The 5518-nt window shown below is 47.4% G+C and overlaps 1 pseudogene across 1 annotated transcript; it reads right to left on the bottom strand.

Moving 5' to 3' along the window:
* Positions 1-2058: 2058 nt before the first annotated feature.
* Positions 2059-2491, bottom strand: LOC100382210 (uncharacterized; annotated as a pseudogene). The gene has a single exon (NR_157314.1). The product of NR_157314.1 is annotated as an uncharacterized protein (transcript).
* Between the last annotated feature and the right edge of the window lie 3027 nt (positions 2492-5518).

The following is a 5518-nucleotide window of genomic DNA, read 5'->3' as shown; positions in this document are numbered from 1 at the left end:
ATTTTGTTTTAATGGGGGTGGCCATGGAGACTTCAAGAGACAGATGTAATACTGGCAATCTCTAATATAGGTCGATTCATCAAATCCAAAAGCAACTATAGACTGATGGCAATATAGGGATGGCCATGACCTTGGCCGAAGCTCACCACTTGCATGAACAATCTTAACTGGCGTAGGCCACGATAGCCACAGAATAAATGTCCTCTCTAGGCCACTTGAGTTAATGCAGATGATGGTGTGCTCCTTGGTTATATCCAGCAACAAATACTCAAAATGACCCAACAACTCATGAACGTAGAGCTTGCAGCACCAGACGAGTGCTCTCCTAAAAACATTGTTATGCTTAGTGCCATGATAGTCAATGATGCATGAAGAATAACTGTGGAGGAATTTCCAAACATTGCCAGGCCCGTAGTGCTGATGTCGCAGCTGTGGGAGACACCATGACCCCTTTGACATTTCATCAAAGCTATGATGGGCGCCTAGGCTGATAGTCACACATGATGCTGAGATCGAAGTGATGAGGCTCGCAGTGGGGGGACCAAGCGCTATAGATGCCAGTGATGATAATAGCATAGCTTCTGCATTGTACAAAAATGCTAGCACACTAATTTCAGGACTCGCCCTTTGGTTGACCACTTGGTGTTCACTTGTGCTGTCATGCACAGGAATCACAAAGCTTGATATCTCATGGTTGCTGATGGTGAAGACGTGAGGCGGGGAGGTTGGATATTGTGTTGGCACAGCATCTGGCATGCTCAAGCTCATTGGAGTGCTGGCGGCGTGGACCAAACATTTTGTCGAACACCCGAGGGGCGAGCTGCTGTTTCTGTCCGCCTTCGGCTTGATGATGGTGAAGGAGCAGCCGAGCTTGCGGTAGTTGGGGGCAGAGAAGAAGGTGACAAGCTGACAGTCGACAGAGAACTCGTATTCGTCCTCCATCACCTGGTGCGCTCTGCAAACGATGTCCAGGTCCTGCGCGCGGCGGCAGTCCGTCGCGACGTCGGCGCCGAAGGTGCAGGACACGTATCGATCCTTGTTGTCCGCCCACTCTCTGTCCTCCATGGAAGAAGGGTCGGACCAGAGCAGGTCACAGAGGAGACCCCGGCCGGCCACATCGCAGGGCCTGGATAGGCGGCAGATTTGGTCCAGGTTGGCCGCGACAGGGATAGTTAGCTGGTGATGCAGTGGACGAGGGCAAGGACCTCGGACGGCGTCTCTCGAGCTGTGACGCGGCGGCGAGGACACGGACGACTCCTTGGCGATCTGCTGCAGGTCGAGGTTGTCATCCGAGCCCGTGGACACCACCCCCGCATCGTCGTCGTGGACGGGAGGCGGATGGCTTGCCTCGCGGTATGGCTCGTAGACGACGGGTAGAGGAGGCAGTGGGCTCACCGCGTCACGGTACGGCTCGTCCACCTCCTCAGCTTGCAGCTGCTGCAGCCTGGCGAAGCGCAGGTCGAGTCGAGCATCTATCTCGTCGTAGCCGGAGGGTTCGTCGGTCACAAACATGGAGTCATCCGCGGCTCCAGAGTTGGCGCGGGTCGGCGCGGTGTCGATGCTGGGCTCGTCGGGGGAGGCAACGGGGAGGACGAATCTCGTGGGGTTGTCTGACGGAGCGACGTCCTCGCCACAGAAGAATCCGCCCCAGTTGTCGACGACGACGGATGGCCTAGTGCGGTACTGCTCGCCGTCGTCGAAGCACCCGCCCCAATTGTCTGCAATGACCGCGACCGGGGTGGGCGGCGCACTGGCGAACGCGTCGGAGGAGTGGTTGATGCTGAGCGAGGTGCGCGGGAGGTCGATGTACGCGGCGGACGAGAAGCGCCGGTCCCAGCGAATCTCTAGCTCGTCGAACCGTCGGTTGAACTCATCGAGGATGAGTTTGAAATCGAGAGACATGGTGTTGACAAATTGAAACCGAGGATCGAACGCCTCTGATACCAATTGTTAGCAACCACTCAAGGATCACCAACAAAGAGCAGCAAATGAAGCCTAATCGGAATAGGAAAGCAGTGGAGAAGGGAGAGATCCGAGAAGGGGAAGCAGGAACAGATGAAAGGAACGAGAAGAATTCTATTGATAATTCCCATTATGCATTCCCTTTCCCCCTCCACAAGACAGTGTATATGTATCCCGGTTACAGTGGCCCACTCCACCCATCACGCCCAGCACGCACACACACTTCACACCTATTCTAGGCCTGGTCACCTCTCACACGCGCGCACAGAGGACAGGGAGGAGGAGAGCCGAGCGCTATGGAGATGAGACGCGCGCACGGGAAAACGAAGCTCCACGGCAGGAAATCCACGGCTGGAGGTTGAAGACAACCCGGCGTCCGGCGCGCGCAGGAAGGAGCCCCACGGCAAAGGTCGCGGACGCACGGAGGGAGCTGAGCTGGAGCTCCGAGCAGAAGCAGGGAGAAGACGGGGAGGGAAGTCGGCTGGAGCATGGCATCCCGGCGAGCTCGCCATGGGAGCCGCTGGGCGCGATTGAGGAAGGGGCGGCTGGACGCAGTGAGAGGGAGATGAAGGCTGTGCAGCGGCTGATAAAAATCACAGGAAGATGAGATCGACAGGCTGGGCGACGGCCGGCACAGACAAGAGCTGGAGGCTTGTGCGGCCAGCGAGCAGAAAAAATCAACGACGGGATAAGAAAGTACAGGATACGGCAGCTTGAAGATAACGCTTATGTTGTTAAGCGGTGGCTGAGGATAACTTTAAGAAATATTCATTCTCTTTTCTTTTGTCAAGCAATAATTAATTTACTTCACGATTCATATTTTTGTACACCAATCAATCCTAAATTTAAACCTTAAGATTATGGCACAATTTCGATTCGAGTTTAAACTACCAAAGTTGTGAATATTTTGCTGGAAACAATCCAATTAATCATTTTGCGCATGATTTTCTTGGTTCTGAAATTAGAATTTGATTTGGTGAATACTCTGGAATTCAGATGAACCTTTACCCGTTATTTATATTTGAAGATTTTGGATCGGGGCGAGACACAATCGGAACAAATCAGAATGATGTTAACAATAGTATTTCAGACTGTGTTCCATTTGATTCGAAATCAAATAATCTCATCCGCGTTTGAACACCTGGTTCCACAGCCATGGATAATTTACCAGTGAATCGAAGCTCAATTTTGGATCCTGGTACGCGATTTCACGGTTGACGAGTGGGAACCGAATTATTTGCACCGAAAACCTTAGTCAACGAGTTCTATTTAATTGGCCCGGGATAAAATCGTCCGAGTGGGTCGAGCTTCCGAATTCGTATTCGCGCGAGCAATGAATTTTTAAATAATCATCGAACGCACCGATTTTCAGAATAACGATGTTCCGAACATCACGAAAATTTCGGAAGAGCCCGAATAGATAAAAATAAAAACGAGGTCGCGCTCGCGACAAACGAAACAGATGCGATATTAAAATCGCGATAGACGAAGATGTTTAAAATTTGACATCTGTTTTATCCACTGATTACGTGCTTAAATCCGTACTCGTTGTCGAGCGGAATATAAACACCTGGGGTGTTACAGGAACAAAGTGGGTGTTCAGAAACAAACAAGATGATCAAGGCGTGATTGTGAGAAACAAGGCAAGACTTGTTGCAAAGGGCTTCTCTCAAGTTGAAGGCTTAGATTTTGGAGAGACCTTTGCATCGGTTGCTCGACTTGAAGCCATCTATATCCTACTCGCATATGCACCATGCTATGATATAAAACTTTATCAAATGGATGTAAAAAGTGCATTTTTAAATGGCTTCATAAATGAACTTGTATATGTTGAGCAACCACCCGGGTTTGAAGACCCTAGATATCCTAACCATGCTTACAGGTTGTCCAAGGCGCTATATGGGTTAAAGCAAGCTCCAAGCGTTTGGTATGAGCGTCTTCGCGACTTCCTCATTGAAAAGGGCTTCAGGATTGGGACCGTCGACACAACCTTATTCACAAAGAAACATAATGGTGATATTTTCATTTGTCAAGTATATGTTGATGACATAATCTTCGGCTCGACAAATGATTATCATTGCAAGGAATTTGGTGAGTTGATGTCAAAGGAGTTCGAGATGTCTATGATTGGTGAGCTGACGTACTTCCTCGGCTTTCAAGTCAAGCAAATGAAAGATGGTAACTTCCTCTCACAAGAGAAGTATACCAAAGACTTGTTGAAAAGGTTCAACGTGGAGAAGTGCAAACCAATCAAGACACCTATGCCAACAAATGCACATCTCGACCTAGATGAGGGAGGTAACCCGATTGATCAAACTCTCTACCGTTCTATGATTGGTAGTTTATTGTATCTTACCGCATCTAGGACCGGTATCATGTTTAGTGTTCGCATGTGTGCTAGATTTCAATCAAATCCTAAGAAAACTCATCTTCGTGCTATTAAAAGAATTCTTAGGTATCTCAAGCACACCCTAAGCGTTGGTCTTTGGTATCCCAAAGGAGCTACTTTTGACTTAATTGGCTATTCCGATTTGGATTATGCCGATTGCAAAATTGATAGAAAAAGTACTTCTGGGGGTGCCATTTGCTTGGGAGATCACTAGTATCATGGACATCCAAAAAGCAAAATAGTGTTGCCTTGTCAATCGCCGAAGCGGAATACATTGCCGTGGGTGCTTGTTGCACACAAATTTTATATATGAAACAAACTCTTCTAGACTATGGCGTAGTTCTAGAAAAGGTACCTTTGTTGTGTGACAATGAGAGTGTTGTTAAAATTGCTAATAATCTTGTACAACACTCTCGCACCAAGCACATTGATATTCGTCATCACTTCCTTAGAGATCATGTTGCTAAAGGAGACATCATTTTAGAAGGAGTGAGGTCGGAAGATCAATTAGCGGATATTTTCACAAAGCCACTTGATAAAACCCGCTTTTGCATGTTGAGGAATGAATTAAACATACTTGATCTCAGAAATTTTATTTAAAGATCTCAAAATGGTGTTGTCAAGCCTGCATTGCATATATTTAAATTTCTTGTATTGCATCTAGGGCTTGTCTAACCTAGTTAAGATAACCGCCAACAAAGCGAGTGAAAAAGCTTAACTCGGGCTCAAACTTGACAAGTCTTATCTTTAAGCTTTTAGTACTTAAATTCTTATTTACTATGCCATTGTTGGTTATTGAGATATGCATGTGGTACTACACTAGGGGGAGCATTCAAACCTCAAATTATTCATGAAAACCCCTAGTGCAAAGCCAAAATGCAAATCTCATCATTTGATTGTTTCTCTAAAAATTAACTAGCCTATGGAAAAATATTTTGAAAATTATGGGAAAATATATGAGCGTACCAATACCTGTCCCAATAGGTGTTCTTTTGTGTGATTATAAGTTGGGATTTGGTTTGGTTAAAATCTAGATAGAAAATTCAAAAAATTTCAAAATCCCCTCTGTGTGGGCTCACCGGACATTCCGGTGTGCACCGAACACTGCAATGTGCAATGTCCGGTGCACCGGCCACTCGCGCATAGATCCACTTTTCTTGTGTGCTA

This window comes from Zea mays, chromosome 4 (genome assembly GCF_902167145.1).
Source record: "Zea mays cultivar B73 chromosome 4, Zm-B73-REFERENCE-NAM-5.0, whole genome shotgun sequence".
NCBI lineage: Eukaryota > Viridiplantae > Streptophyta > Magnoliopsida > Poales > Poaceae > Zea > Zea mays.
The sequence above is the reverse complement of the archived record's forward strand: the minus strand, read 5'-3'. Positions and strand labels throughout refer to the sequence as shown.